At 31.4% G+C, this 15184-nt stretch overlaps 1 protein-coding gene across 2 annotated transcripts in view; it reads left to right on the forward strand.

Annotated features, from left to right (window-relative positions):
* Positions 1 to 464: 464 nt before the first annotated feature.
* LOC149477202 (orexin/Hypocretin receptor type 1-like) overlaps positions 465 to 15184 on the forward strand; it is a 111527-nt gene continuing 96807 nt past the window's right edge. For both annotated transcript variants that reach the window (XM_089710582.1, XM_089710583.1), the window contains exon 1: positions 465 to 637. The gene's annotated coding sequence lies outside the window, so the exon portion shown is untranslated. The remainder of the gene's footprint in view (positions 638 to 15184) is intronic.

A 15184-nucleotide genomic window follows, 5' to 3' on the forward strand; every position in this document is an offset into this window, starting at 1 on the left:
TATAACCCCTCTTAACTTATAAAATACTAGCGGTCCGCCCCGGCTACTATAGATAAATACAAAAATTTCGTCTAGGAATTGAGATATTTTTCATCTGATCTTTAGTTCAAACAAAACTTAAATAAGCGTAAGTATAATTTTATATTTTACTCAAAATAATTAATAGTTCATTTTATTATTTTTATTTTATGAGTAAATAGTTACCTACTTATTTTGTCTAGTACTCCATGAAATTAAATCTAAGTATATTTCCATGTAAGCGTCGAAACTACGAACACTGATTCATCATTCGAGCATAAACTTTATACAAAGGTTCACTTTTTGTGTTAATATTCAACGCCCTATCAATCATAGTCCGCAATTTTGCATCTGTAATTCAGTAAGCTGTTTAATCTGTAGCCGTTTCTGGCGCGAACGAGCGCGGGAAAACAGTTCTAAACGTCGTGCGGTTGGTAGCGCATGGCTGAAAGCCGCCACGATTCGCGCGCTGTAACATTCGAATTTCGAACGCTATTCGATTAAAAAAGTTTGTATAGACAAAATTGTGTAGTTTTTATTGTGTTTTTTTATTATTATGTGTCAATGATAATTTGTGTAGTGTGAAGTTAAAAAGTTTTTAACATTTTTAACGCAGTGGGTAAGTTTATAAACGTATTATTTATTTTAGATATTGTGGTAGGAATGAATAAATAAAAATAAATAGTATTCGTACTGCGAAGCAAAGATTGCAATTGCATTATTTTCATAATATTGAATATTCAATTGGAGTTTTCGATGCCTTTTAAAGGATTTATGAATATTTTGTGTAGGAATATCTAGAATTATTTATAAAATAAATCAAACATAACCTAATACTTAATACTATTGTTTCTCCTTATGTGTTATGTTTTTTTCATAATGACAAAACAATAAAAGAATGGCGTCATTCATTCAGTTTTAATATTTGAAGATAATATCATTCTGGTGTCTATTGTTGTTTCATTTTAATTTGATTAAGTATTTAGGAAGTTAATTAAATTTCTGTAGTAAATTACTAATATGATTTTTTATAGTTATCAACCATCGTAATATATTATTAGTTTATAATTATGATTAAAAATTTCTTGTTCCCAGAAAAAAATATAATTTCATAGCACTTTTTCCCATTTTTAAAAGCTGTTCAAGTAATTTACTCAACATATTTACCGAATTCGAAATTGAAACCTTCTTTAAAAGAGTTGCCAAATATATTCTATCTAGATACCAACAAATTAAACATATTCATTTTTTTTAAAGTAGGTACCTACATTTTAAATTATTGAACTGATTTTAATGAAATATATTTATAACAGAATTTTATTAATAGTTTAAAAAAATGTAGCATATTTGTATGTAGGTCCGCTCTTATGTAATACAGATACTTGCTTTTAAAAATAATAAGTACCTATTTACTTATTCGATACTAAATAAATATAATATTATATCTTCACGTATTATAGGTCTAAACGAAAACAAAATCCTCCTTTTATCAAGTCGGTATGAAAGCCTCTCTTAATTAAGCAATCGTGATTTTGACTCGACAAATAAACCACATATCTAATTGAAGTGATTTCTGATAACATGGGAAGTACATTCTGGTACTTTGGGGACACACCTAGATGTAATTGGAATATTTAGGCCATGGGAGATATAATTTTGTTGGCAGCTTCACAGTTAAGTGTTTAAAATAATAATTCATAAGAAAATGTGAAGGTAGCATTTACATCTTCTTTCATTATCTTTATATATAAAAATGAATCGCAAAATGTGTTGGTAAGCGCATAACTCGAGAACGGCTGAACCGATTTCGATAATTCTTTTTTTATTATATTCCTTGAAGTACGAGGATGGTTCTTATGTAGAGAAAACGTAAACATGTACCACGGGCGAAGCCGGGGCGGACCGCTAGTCTTATATATAAAAATGAATCGCAAAATGTGTTGGTAAGCGCATAACTCGAGAACGGCTGAACCGATTTCGATAATTCTTTTTTTATTTTATTCCTTGAAGTACGAGGATGGTTCTTATGTAGAGAAAACGTAAATATTATGTACCACGGGCGAAGCCGGGGCGGACCGCTAGTTTCTTATAACAATTACGAGTTAATTAGATTATCTGTAAGTTAAATGACGATTGTGATCTATGAAAATTTACGTTAAAAAGTTTCTAATAGGAAATAAGAGTGATATATCAGCAAGAGGTGAAACCGGAGTGCAAAATTTTTAGTAAAAAAAGCATAACAAACAGATAACCTATTTATAATAGTATAATGAAAATATGCCACAGTTAAATTATATATAATATTGTCGTTTATAAAACATAGGTTAGTTCTTCGGCATAATAATTATTTTATACTAGCTTTCCACGTGTGGCTTCGCTTGCATTGCAACCATACTTTCATGTCGCATTTCACTCATATGAATTCAATCAATAAAATTGTTATAAATACGTCATACATCTTAATCTAATATATGTATATTATAAAGGCGAAAGTTTGTATGGATGTATGGATGTATGGATGTTTGTTACTCTTTCACGTAAAAACTACTGAACCGATTACAATGAAATTTAGCACACATATAGAGGGTAACTTGGATTAACACATATGATAGGTTTTATCCCGGAAATCCCACGGGAACGGGAACTATGCGGGTTTTCCTTTGAAAACGCGGGCGAAGCCGCGGGCGGAAATCTAGTTATTGAATAACGCACATTTATACCTATTTATTTATACATTTTCTTTATATATAAAAATGAATCGCAAAATGTGTTGGTAAGCGCATAACTCGAGAACGGCTGAACCGATTTCGATAATTCTTTTTTTATTATATTCCTTGAAGTACGAGGATGGTTCTTATGTAGAGAAAACGTAAACATGTACCACGGGCGAAGCCGGGGCGGACCGCTAGTCTTATATATAAAAATGAATCGCAAAATGTGTTGGTAAGCGCATAACTCGAGAACGGCTGAACCGATTTCGATAATTCTTTTTTTATTTTATTCCTTGAAGTACGAGGATGGTTCTTATGTAGAGAAAACGTAAATATTATGTACCACGGGCGAAGCCGGGGCGGACCGCTAGTTTCTTATAACAATTACGAGTTAATTAGATTATCTGTAAGTTAAATGACGATTGTGATCTATGAAAATTTACGTTAAAAAGTTTCTAATAGGAAATAAGAGTGATATATCAGCAAGAGGTGAAACCGGAGTGCAAAATTTTTAGTAAAAAAAGCATAACAAACAGATAACCTATTTATAATAGTATAATGAAAATATGCCACAGTTAAATTATATATAATATTGTCGTTTATAAAACATAGGTTAGTTCTTCGGCATAATAATTATTTTATACTAGCTTTCCACGTGTGGCTTCGCTTGCATTGCAACCATACTTTCATGTCGCATTTCACTCATATGAATTCAATCAATAAAATTGTTATAAATACGTCATACATCTTAATCTAATATATGTATATTATAAAGGCGAAAGTTTGTATGGATGTATGGATGTATGGATGTTTGTTACTCTTTCACGTAAAAACTACTGAACCGATTACAATGAAATTTAGCACACATATAGAGGGTAACTTGGATTAACACATATGATAGGTTTTATCCCGGAAATCCCACGGGAACGGGAACTATGCGGGTTTTCCTTTGAAAACGCGGGCGAAGCCGCGGGCGGAAATCTAGTTATTGAATAACGCACATTTATACCACACTAGCTGTAGCGTGATAATATAATATAGCCTACTAGCTTTCCACCCGCGGCTTCGCCCGCGCAGTCAAAGAAAAACCCGTATAGTTCCCGTTCCCGTGGGATTTCCGGGATAAATCTATCCTATGTCCCGGGGTAAAAAGTAGCCTATGTCCTTTCTCGGGTATCAAAATATCTCTATACCAAATTTCATGCAAATTGGTTTAGAAGTTAAGGCGTGATTGAGTAACAGACAGACAGACAGAGTTACTTTCGCATTTATAATATTAGTATGGAAGTATGGATAGCCTTCCTCGATAAATGAGCTATCAAACACCGAACGAATTTATCAAATCAGACCAGTAGTTCCCGAGATTAGCGCGTTCAAATAAACAAACAAACTCTTCAGCTTTTTCATATTAGTATAGATAAAAATTATTTAATAATTAAAACGCCTAAGCTCGTTTGCTGGTAGATTTGAATTCTATTTCCGTAGATAATTGGAAATTCTGATTGCCACGGACCACGGTACAGCTTTATGAGACACCCACGAAAAAGAGGTTCTTATTACCTCTTACATTATGTTCATGTATATGCGTTTGTGTGTCTGTTTATGGCATAACTACGAAATGAGGCTTGAGTGTGCTTTTTTAACCCTTGGCATGCCTGGTGGGCATAAGTTACACTCTATGCCTGGTGGGTCTCTCAGACCCCGATTTCAAAATGGTATTTTTTTCTATAAATTTTATTATGTAAGATGATTTAATGATTCAAGACGCATGCTTAAAGGGCAAAAAAGAGATTGTAAAAGAAATCACATTAGAAATTAATCAACTTTATTAAAATATTTGAAATTAAACTTTAACTCACATTTTTAAGCAACATTTCGTGACTATAACTTTGTTAACATATAATTAGTATCAAAAGTAATGAGATCATAATCAGACTTTAATCCAGTGTAAGGCACTATCATATACTTAATATAAATTACAAAATAATTAGTCTTCATCACTTGCATTTACACTTTGTAAAGCTTTGGTTTGGTAACACTTTGCGCATTGAAAAATCGACTGGTCAAGACAAATGTGACAACTACATGTCTCACAAATGTACTAATGGATGGACAGAGGCACCTCCATTTCAGTATCCAAAGTGGTGGAGCCTGCATCATTTTCCTCCTCCTCAATCAAATGCAACTAAGTCTTCCTCATCCAACTCTTAGAATAATAAACTAGCTAAGTATATCCTCGTCTGTTAGTTGTTTATTCATGATTAAACTGAAAAAAACAATAAAATAGGATAATGTAATGTACAAACTAATATTATTTAACGCCAAATTCCAATATTTATAAGAAAAAAGAAAAATAAATACTCACAAAATAAAGTCACGCCGTATGCCTGGTGGGGTCTGTGGGACCCGCACGCACTTTAAGCACGTCCTTTTACGCTCGTAGCTCGCCTCGGGCTGAGGAAGCGGGTGGAGGCCATTCCGTGGTTAGTAACGGCCAGCTACTAAAAACGGTGAGGCGCGAAATTCAAATTTAAACGAACTACAACAGTTTGCGCGTTGGTGTGGGTCTGACAGACCCTACCAGGCATGCCAAGGGTTAATATTAAGTTAATGTTGTTCGTTAAGATGGATTTCAAATAGTAACCATTTGAAAAAATTAAAATATAATATTACTCGGATAAAATGTGGTTTTGTAAAGTTAAAATAATTAACAGTTTTTTTAATTATATCGTGAACAGACAATTTATTATTATGTACTTAAGAAATATCTCCAGATAATTCCTATTACTCTCTAATTGAATGTAATCAAAGCCTACATTTATTTAAACAGAGGTCGAATGAAAACTTAGTTTAGGAATTATGAGATTAGAAATCAAATCATAGACAAATATCCTTGTGACAATGAATGAATAAAATAACGCGGGAATATTAGAAACGTCAAAATGTCAATTCCTTTGTCCATAGATAAAAGAAAAGGGTTGTGGTAAAGGCCACCATGTGACAATTTGGTTTTATTTCTATTGTATTTGATGGATTTGGATTTTAGTTTGTGTTATAACAATGTTAAATTTTATATTTATTCATTATGTTTCGAATGTTTTAAGAAGAAAGAGCTGTTCAGAAATTGTTGTAATTCATGAAAATAACATGTAATATTTTAGGTTTATATAGCACAGATTATAGTATAACTAGCTAGCTCCGTCACGCTGGAACCCGCTTTAAAAAAAACCTTACTTTTTTTCAGCCTATTTTACCTACAAACGATGCTAATAAATGTAGTATAGGTCAATTTTTTGTAGTCTTATTAGTTACTTAGAAAACATCATTGATATCATTCGAAGTAAAAAATATAAATAATAGCGTGTTGATTAGTTTTGGAATGGGTTCCAAATTGATTGTAGTTTATTGTAGTGGCAAGAAAATTCTTTATTTGCGTTGTTTTATCTCAAATTATTGCAAGAAGGTCACAATAACAAGATTTTAAAAAATAAATAACACTTGTTCAAAAACTACAAACGATGCCAATAAATGTAGTATAGGTCAATTTTTTGTAGTCTTATTAGTTACTTAGAAAACATCATTGATATCGTTCGAAGTAAAAAATATAAATAACTAATAGCGTGTTGATTAGTTTTGGAATGGGTTCCAAATTGATTGTAGTTTATTGTAGTGGCAAGAAAATTCTTTATTTGCGTTGTTTTATCTCAAATTATTGCAAGAAGGTCACAATAACAATCTCTGATTATTGATTAACAATTTTCAATTATCAAAAAGTTTTACACTTTCAGAAATTATAATTAAAAATTCAACTCATTTGCAGCTCAAGTTTTCAATACTTACGAAAGTCCGTGTATAGTTGGCTGTCATTATTTTTTAATACGAAAAACAGCACATACTTGTAAGTCCAACGATTTTGAATTTATATTTTGAGGTATATAATCGATGCTACATTTACTGTAGGCACTATAGTAACTGTAAACTTGTGTACGCACGCTTATATTTAATCGGTAATGTCCATATACATATGTATAAGTAAAGGTATGCTGTCGGAAGACAAACTGTGAAACTACGAACGATTTCCTTTTCTATTTTCTAACGTCTTAAAATGTATCACTCTATCAAACACTAAGTAGATTTATTCATTCGCACTTATAATCAGTAATAAGCAAGACATACATATAAAGGTACTGTGACAATTGTTCATATCGTTTGTAGTTTTTATGCCAGTGTCATTTGATACAATACAAAATACCACTACAATTTGGCTAGTTTTATCTGATTTTTCTTGAAGTTATTTTAGAGGATAAATTATTTTACCAGTACTACAATAAACGATAAATGACAATATTCATTCCAATTTTTTATATTGCACTATTTTGAGTTTTTTTTCGTTTCGGATGGAATTTATCCATTATTTCATTTTAATTACTTTTGTCGTCTCAGCAGTTTCGGATTATTAAGTGACTTTGTAACATTGAACAGCAAACTACTGAACATTAAAGATATCCAACTCTTTTTTTTTTTTTTAACATATATCATGTGCAATTTAATGTACACTAAATTAAGAAACTCCCACACGCATACACAAACACGCACGTGTGCGAGGATGTATGTATGAGCATGAATATTTTTTTTTTCTAAAACTACAAACGACACGAAATCCAAGGCTCATAATTGTTTTGAATATATTAACTTATTGAACACTAAATTTTTTGTTTTTTATTGCTTACAGGGGTTCAGCAGCCACTACAAACATATGAGTTTAGCTACAATCAACTACATTGTTTGTAGTTTTTGAACAAGTGTTATTTATTTTTTAAAATCTCGTTATTGTGACCTTCTTGCAATAATTTGAGATGAAACTACGCAAATAAAAAATTTTCTTGCCACTACAATAAACTACAATCAATTTGGAACCCATTCCAAAACTAATCAACACGCTATTAGTTATTTATATTTTTTACTTCGAACGATATCAATGATGTTTTCTAAGTAACTAATAAGACTACAAAAAATTGACCTATACTACATTTATTGGCATCGTTTGTAGTTTTTGAACAAGTGTTATTTATTTTTTAAAATCTTGTTATTGTGACCTTCTTGCAATAATTTGAGATAAAACAACGCAAATAGAGAATTTTCTTGCCACTACAATAAACTACAATCAATTTGGAACCCATTCCAAAACTAATCAACACGCTATTAGTTATTTATATTTTTTACTTCGAACGATATCAATGATGTTTTCTAAGTAACTAATAAGACTACAAAAAATTGACCTATACTACATTTATTGGCATCGTTTGTAGTTTTTGAACAAGTGTTATTTATTTTTTAAAATCTTGTTATTGTGACCTTCTTGCAATAATTTGAGATAAAACAACGCAAATAAAGAATTTTCTTGCCACTACAATAAACTACAATCAATTTGGAACCCATTCCAAAACTAATCAACACGCTATTATTTATATTTTTTACTTCGAACGATATCAATGATGTTTTCTAAGTAACTAATAAGACTACAAAAAATTGACCTATACTACATTTATTGGCATCGTTTGTAGTTTTTGAACAAGTGTTATTTATTTTTTAAAATCTTGTTATTGTGACCTTCTTGCAATAATTTGAGATAAAACAACGCAAATAAAGAATTTTCTTGCCACTACAATAAACTACAATCAATTTGGAACCCATTCCAAAACTAATCAACACGCTCCTATTTATATTTTTTACTTCGAACGATATCAATGATGTTTTCTAAGTAACTAATAAGACTACAAAAAATTGACCTATACTACATTTATTAGCATCGTTTGTAGGTAAAATAGGCTGAAAAAAAGTAAGGTTTTTTTTAAAGCGGGTTCCAGCGTGACGGAGCTTAACTAGCTAACTCGGCAAACGTTACGTTGCGTATTCTAAGACTTACCCGATATGCACACAAAATTTCATGAGTATCGGTCAAGCCGTTTCAGAGGAATTCAACTACTAACACCGCGTATTAGTGATTATTTGAAGTTCTTATTTTTTTATTTATATTTTTTGTTTGCTATGAGTTATAGAAAATTATAGCTACAGAATATTTTTATTGTGAACAATGTTAGCGAGGTTTCTTAAAACCAAAATAAAACGCAATATAGGTAATAACCCTGAAATTATGCAAAATAAAATGAACCCTTTCAACCTCCCGTTGCGCGAATGAACATCATTTTAAATTGTCTATATCTTGCAAGATATTCATTTTAATGATACTATTTACAAGGAACTTGATCTATATTAAATGAAAAATATAGGTAGTTGTTTATTATTTTATGTATAAAGTTATTTCATTTTTAATTGTATTTGCGATTTATTTATTAGACAAGCTTTCTGTCAAAGGAAATTCATATTCACCGCGGTAAAAATAGACTATGTAATTTCCTACCATTAAAATATCTCTTGATACATAAATCATACGATTACTTAACTCGCTTAGTTACGACGTGAAAGAAGAACAAACATACACATTTTCGCATTTATTCTATTAATAAGTGAAAACAAACTTAGTTTATTCCAGCTAAGAAACATCCTTTAATATTACTAAGGATTTTACTCGTTTTATTCCGTAAACACTAAAATGTTTAACGTAGTTTGTAGACGTTTATTCTTAGAAATAATATGAAATTTTTTTTCTTGTGTTATATAAATAACTTGGGAATTAAATACAAAATCACGATGATATACTACCGACACTTGTCACAATATAAACGATTATAAAACATACTGGAAATAATAAATTAGAAAATATTTATAGAAGGAAGTATTATTTTTGTAGATACATATCTATTAATAAATAGTTTAACCTTGGATTTAAAAAAACTAGCGGTTCGCCCCGTCTTAATTCATGGTGTGTGAAGTCCCGTGTCCCCTAGTGGGGTAAGGGGCAGATACATTATGCATACATTTGTTTCACTGATCGATTTTCTTTATGGACAAGTAGGTGATCAGCCTTCCGTGCCCTGCTAGACCAAGACATTATTTTCGTCTCCACCGGGAATCGAACCCCTGCGTGCGTAGAGCCTCTCGGTTCTACGCCCAAGGAGGCGGTCAATTTAATACGGTACATAATAATAGTATTTAGGAGTTAAATAATAAATGAAATATACGTAGGAATGCTATTGATTGATTGAGCCCTCTTAGCCAGGGTACCGCGCGATAAGGAACTTCGTTCCAAAAGATTATCTTGGAAGCACAAGTTTAAAGCGGCTACTCACCTACCTGCAGCAGGGGCAATATTGGAATTGGACCCTAAATTCGCTCCTTAATTGTGATGTGTATAGGCAAGCAGGGGCAATTTAGAGAACAGCTGAAATTGCTCCGACCGCCGACCAACCGAGATTGTCCGAATATTGCCCCTGCGGCAGGTACGTGAGTAGCCGGCTTTAACTAATATCATAGAGGAAATTCCTTATTACTAATACCAAGACTAATACTCATAATCATGCGACATAAACAGTATTTTACAGATAATAACACATGTGACATTAACATTTTATTATTGCCATAATATTTACAGATGTTCTAATAAATGTGACCGTAAAGTAATCATTAATATGCCATAATGTATAAATAATTTTGGTGATTTGGAGTTATATTTGGTGACAGTATTTGTGGTATTTTGTCAGCTATTTTGAGTGTTATGATGGTATTCCGTATTTATAGTAGTGTATATAAATGTTGTCGTAAATTTATAGTAGTTAATGTAGTAATGTAATAAACTGGCTATATTTAAATACTAGCTGCGCTCCGCGGTTTCACCCGCGTGGCTCCGCTTGTGTTGGTCTTAGCGCGATGATAAATAGCCTATAGCCTTCCTCTATAAATGGGCTATCCAACACCGAAAGAATTTTTCAATTCGGACCAGTAGGTCTTGAGATTAGCGCGTTCAAACAAACAAACTCTTCAGCTTTATAATATTAGTATAGATAATATCATGCCAACTTCTAAGTCAAACCTCTGCAAGCAAAAGTCTTGATTCATAGTTAACTATGAAAAATACAAACTACAAAATACTACAAATACTAAAATACAAATATGTAGTTAACATTGTGTATTTAATACTTTCGTTATCCAAACTGATTTATAATCAAAGTATTTATTTACTTAAATTTTTGATTGGAAATATGGTTGAATTTATAATACCTACATGTGAAAATAACTGTTTGTATAGCTTTATAAATATATCAAGATATTCTGTTTTATTGGAATATATCCGACTGAAAAATAGGGAAGGCAATATAATATTATTATTTCATAATGAGTGTGAAAATTTTGAAAAGTGTTGAAATTTTTTCATAGAAATAGAGAAAACAGCTTTAATTTATAGATTATTTTCATTTCAATAATTAAGATGGAGAAATGAGAATTTTTATAGTTTTAATAATTCTCTTTGAACGTGGATGTGATTAAACCATCTGTTTTGTTTATTTTTAGAAATATTTTATATTGCATGTTTCATAATGTACCCAGTATACGTTGTATTAAATATAGTGAATAATTAACAATAGCCTAATAAATGTCACTTTTCAAAGAAAAACATTCAAAATCTATATCGCAACAAAAGTTTTGAAGTGAAAGTTTTCAAAACATTTTTGAAGTTTTTTACGAAATTCGCAAGGAGAGATCGCTTAGAGCGATAAAACAATGTGTACATGTTATTGTTCGCATTTCTCTTTGTAATAATTTAAATTATCGTTCAATCATTTTAATCACATACTTTTATAATTGTATATTTTGTAAATAAACACTAACTCTACGTAAATATTCAATCGTTTTAATAGCAATCATCCAATTACCCAGTCATAAATCGAAATAAACTATTGGAAAATTCAATGAAATTTTTGTCTCTCGAGCGACTGTTTTTAATCGAATACCAGATATTTTACGAGTACGAGCAATTAAACACGCAAAACTAGGATAATAGGCTCAGTGGTTACAGCCGGTTACTTGTGAAATATGTCCAGGATTGAAAGAGACAAAATTACTAGGAGAAAAGGACAGAGTATTTTTTTCTTAAGAGATGTTAAGCATAATTCTACCAATATTCTGTGCAGATGTATATTTAAATTAACATATTAGCTTAGATTAAGGATTGGTCTCTGGCGCGTAGCGCGCGCGCGGAGACCAATCCTTGATCTAAGCATAATATTATGATATTAGTTAATCTAAGGGCCGATTTCTCAATCCATGGTTAAAACTTATTCGCCCAATAAAGCATTACACGATAACATTAAAATGTCACCCGTAAATTGTCAAATACAGGCAAATAATACATTTTTGAATTGGTAGTTTAATACGTTATTCGACGAATAAGTATTAACCAAGGATTGAAAAATCAGCCCTGAGTGTAATATAAATATTATGTCTTCTGAGATGCTATCGGATGAATAATCAAAAATTATTCACTTCTTCTGTCTGCCGAAACTGCTTTGAAACTGGTGGCCATTTTTTTCGATCCATCATCAGAATTAGGCCGCCAGACCGCCTCCTTGGTACAGTGGTTGACGCGTGAGCGTAGCACCGAGGGGTCCTGGGTTCGATTCCCGGTGGAGACGAAGAAAAAAAAATGTCTCGGTCTGGTAGGACACAGAAGGCTGATCACCTACTTGTCCCTAAAAGAAAATCGATCAGTGAAACAGATGTATAATGCATCTGCCCCTTACCCCACTAGGGGACATGGGACTTCACTATCAGAATTAGGATCGCTACAAGTTATTAAATAAACAAATGTTTCAGTGAGAAAAACCTCATCTTGAGAGAATGATAAAATTATGAACTGCAAGAAAAACCCAAAGTAACATAATACAGATGATATTACAAGCCTGCAAAGCTTTATAATGAGAGATAATATAATATCACACCTCTAGAACGAGTTCCATTAGCTTCACCATTTTTATTAAAAACACAACAAAGCAAATAGAGTCGCTTTTTAAACAAACACAATGTCTTTGTTACTTATGACGTAGTTTCCTCATGAAATTCACTAATTTAGTTAATGTTGCGTTTATGAATCCTTAGCTTCGTCTAATGTTGTGATGATATTTGTGAGTTTTTCTTTGAATATCTATACTTATACTAGCGGTCCCCCCGGCTTCGCCCGTGGTACATGTTTACGTTTTCTCTCTATTAGAACCATCCTCGCACTTCAAGGAATATTAAAAAAAGAACGAAATCAGCAGTTATGCTCGAGTTATGCTCTAACCAACATATTTTGCGATTCATTTTTATTATATAATAGATTATAGATATGAAGAGTTTGTTTGTTTGCTTGACCGCGCTAATATCAGGAACCACGGGTCCGATTTGAAAAATATTTCACTGTTAGTCGTTTATCAAGAAAGGCTATATGGAGACCAAAAGGAGCGGAGCAATGCGGGTAAAACCGCGGAGTACAGCTAGTCTTTGTATATGATTGAGGAAAATGATTGAAATCCAATTCATTTGGTAAATCTTTTGCGAAAGGTTGTTAGTCCTTTTTGTATTTAATAAATGAATATTAAATGTGTTAACTAACTTAATTACTGAACGTTAATTGTCTCTGAGAGGGAACTCAGAGGCATAAATTAATTATTACTTTCCTAAATTCTTATGTGTTCTCGTAGAGACTTTGCATAAAATAATAGACCTGTATAGTGTATAGTGTATACTCGTGGAATAACAGAGACAGTATGCACTAGAAATAAAGAAAGAAAGAAAGGAGTAAACAAAGAAAGAAACATTTATTTACACACCACAGTACCTACAATTATTTTTCTTTTTTAAACATTGCTTCTTTGTGAATATTTTGATATTCTGTTTAAGTCACAGTCAGTAGATTTTTTCTCCATGCTTTTTTGTTAGTCGTAAGCAAAAAAATCTATCATTGATTTGTAATACTATTTCCACCGAAAAGAACCGCTAATAAGCTCTATTACTTTCTTAAAACAAGCATAAAACATAATAATATATTATGAAGCGTACTCCACCACTGCAAACCTGTCAGTCCGCTGCCAGAAGTTTGAACTTTGTTGGGTAATATCGGATTTCTGGATTCCTAGGACTTAAGAAACTAGGTGAAAATAGTGTTGATATTTTCCTCTTAAAATAGACGAAATTTGTAGTATTACAAATAATATTAGAATGAAATATAAACAACAAAAATTATGGACAATATACACAGATCCTTTATGTAACAGATATAATATTTTAATTATGTTTATAAAGTTTTTATTTCCTTAAAAATACACAAGAGTTGCATTTTAATTGCGAAATTTATTTGTTAGAGCATATTATATTATGTTAAGTTCATAAATACTTTTCTTGCCGCTCTGTTGTGCAATAAAATGGTATGATTTGATTATAACAAACTTATTATGACTGTAGTCGTAAATAAAGGTAACACAGAGTATGAATGTTTTACAGAGCCATTAATTTGCACATAAGTACCTACCATAGAGTAATGTTAAACAGAGATATTTTATTAATAAAAATTGTTCATAAAATGTTAAATTATTCTTATTCAGTATTAATTTGAAATGATACAGAAAGCATTCTCTGAGGATTGAAATAGATATCAAAGGAAGCTTCTCCTCATTAACCTTGCATAATTCAGTTACAACTGAATTTACTGTCAGTACGAGTTTATTATAATATTCTAAATACGCTTTAGTATTTAGTTTATTATGTTGAAAATGGGTATGCATTCCAAGAAGATAGAGTCTGTCTAAAAAGTCAGTTTACATGGGTAATTTAAAGGGTAATTTTAAAACGCAACCTAGCAACACTGCAATTAATGTATAGTTTATACGTACAATCTAGATACATTAGAATAAAAATATTTATATTAAAATTTGATAAAAATATTAAAATATGATAAGTGATTTAAAAATATTTGAGGTAGGTACAGGATTACAGGAAAAGTCAACAAATAAAAAAACACTTCAGAGCATAATGTACATACATTTATTAACTTTGACTTGAATAAACAAAACAAAGCAGAGTCAATGCAATTAGAAATTGAATTGAATTTATCAAAGTCATCCAAATTGATTTTCAAAGGGCGTCTATTTTTTGAACCACGACCTTTTCCAGGCGTGCGCCATACTCCGTTATTTACGCTAGCTTTTTTTTAATACGAGCCGAAGTCACTCTTGAAACACCTGAAAAATCATATTCTGTGTGAGGAAACAATTAACAAACAATCACACCTTTGCAAATTTTAGTACTTAATTACATATAAATTACAAGAAAAAATAAATAAATACAAGTATCAACTAGTGTTACATACCGGTCATGGCGGATACTCTTTCTGTAACTTTGTTTTTGTTCACCAAATCTCTTTGTTCTGCTTTTTCACGCTGACAAAACTTAATAACCTTGTAAATTATCTCCCTCGCACTACTGCTCAAAGGTTTTGGCATTTTATACGAATATTAAACAGG

Source organism: Colias philodice, chromosome 25, assembly GCF_061535455.1.
Source record: "Colias philodice isolate Cphi_HAF_F1 chromosome 25, ilColPhil1 Martin Lab GWU primary, whole genome shotgun sequence".
Classification (NCBI taxonomy): domain Eukaryota; kingdom Metazoa; phylum Arthropoda; class Insecta; order Lepidoptera; family Pieridae; genus Colias; species Colias philodice.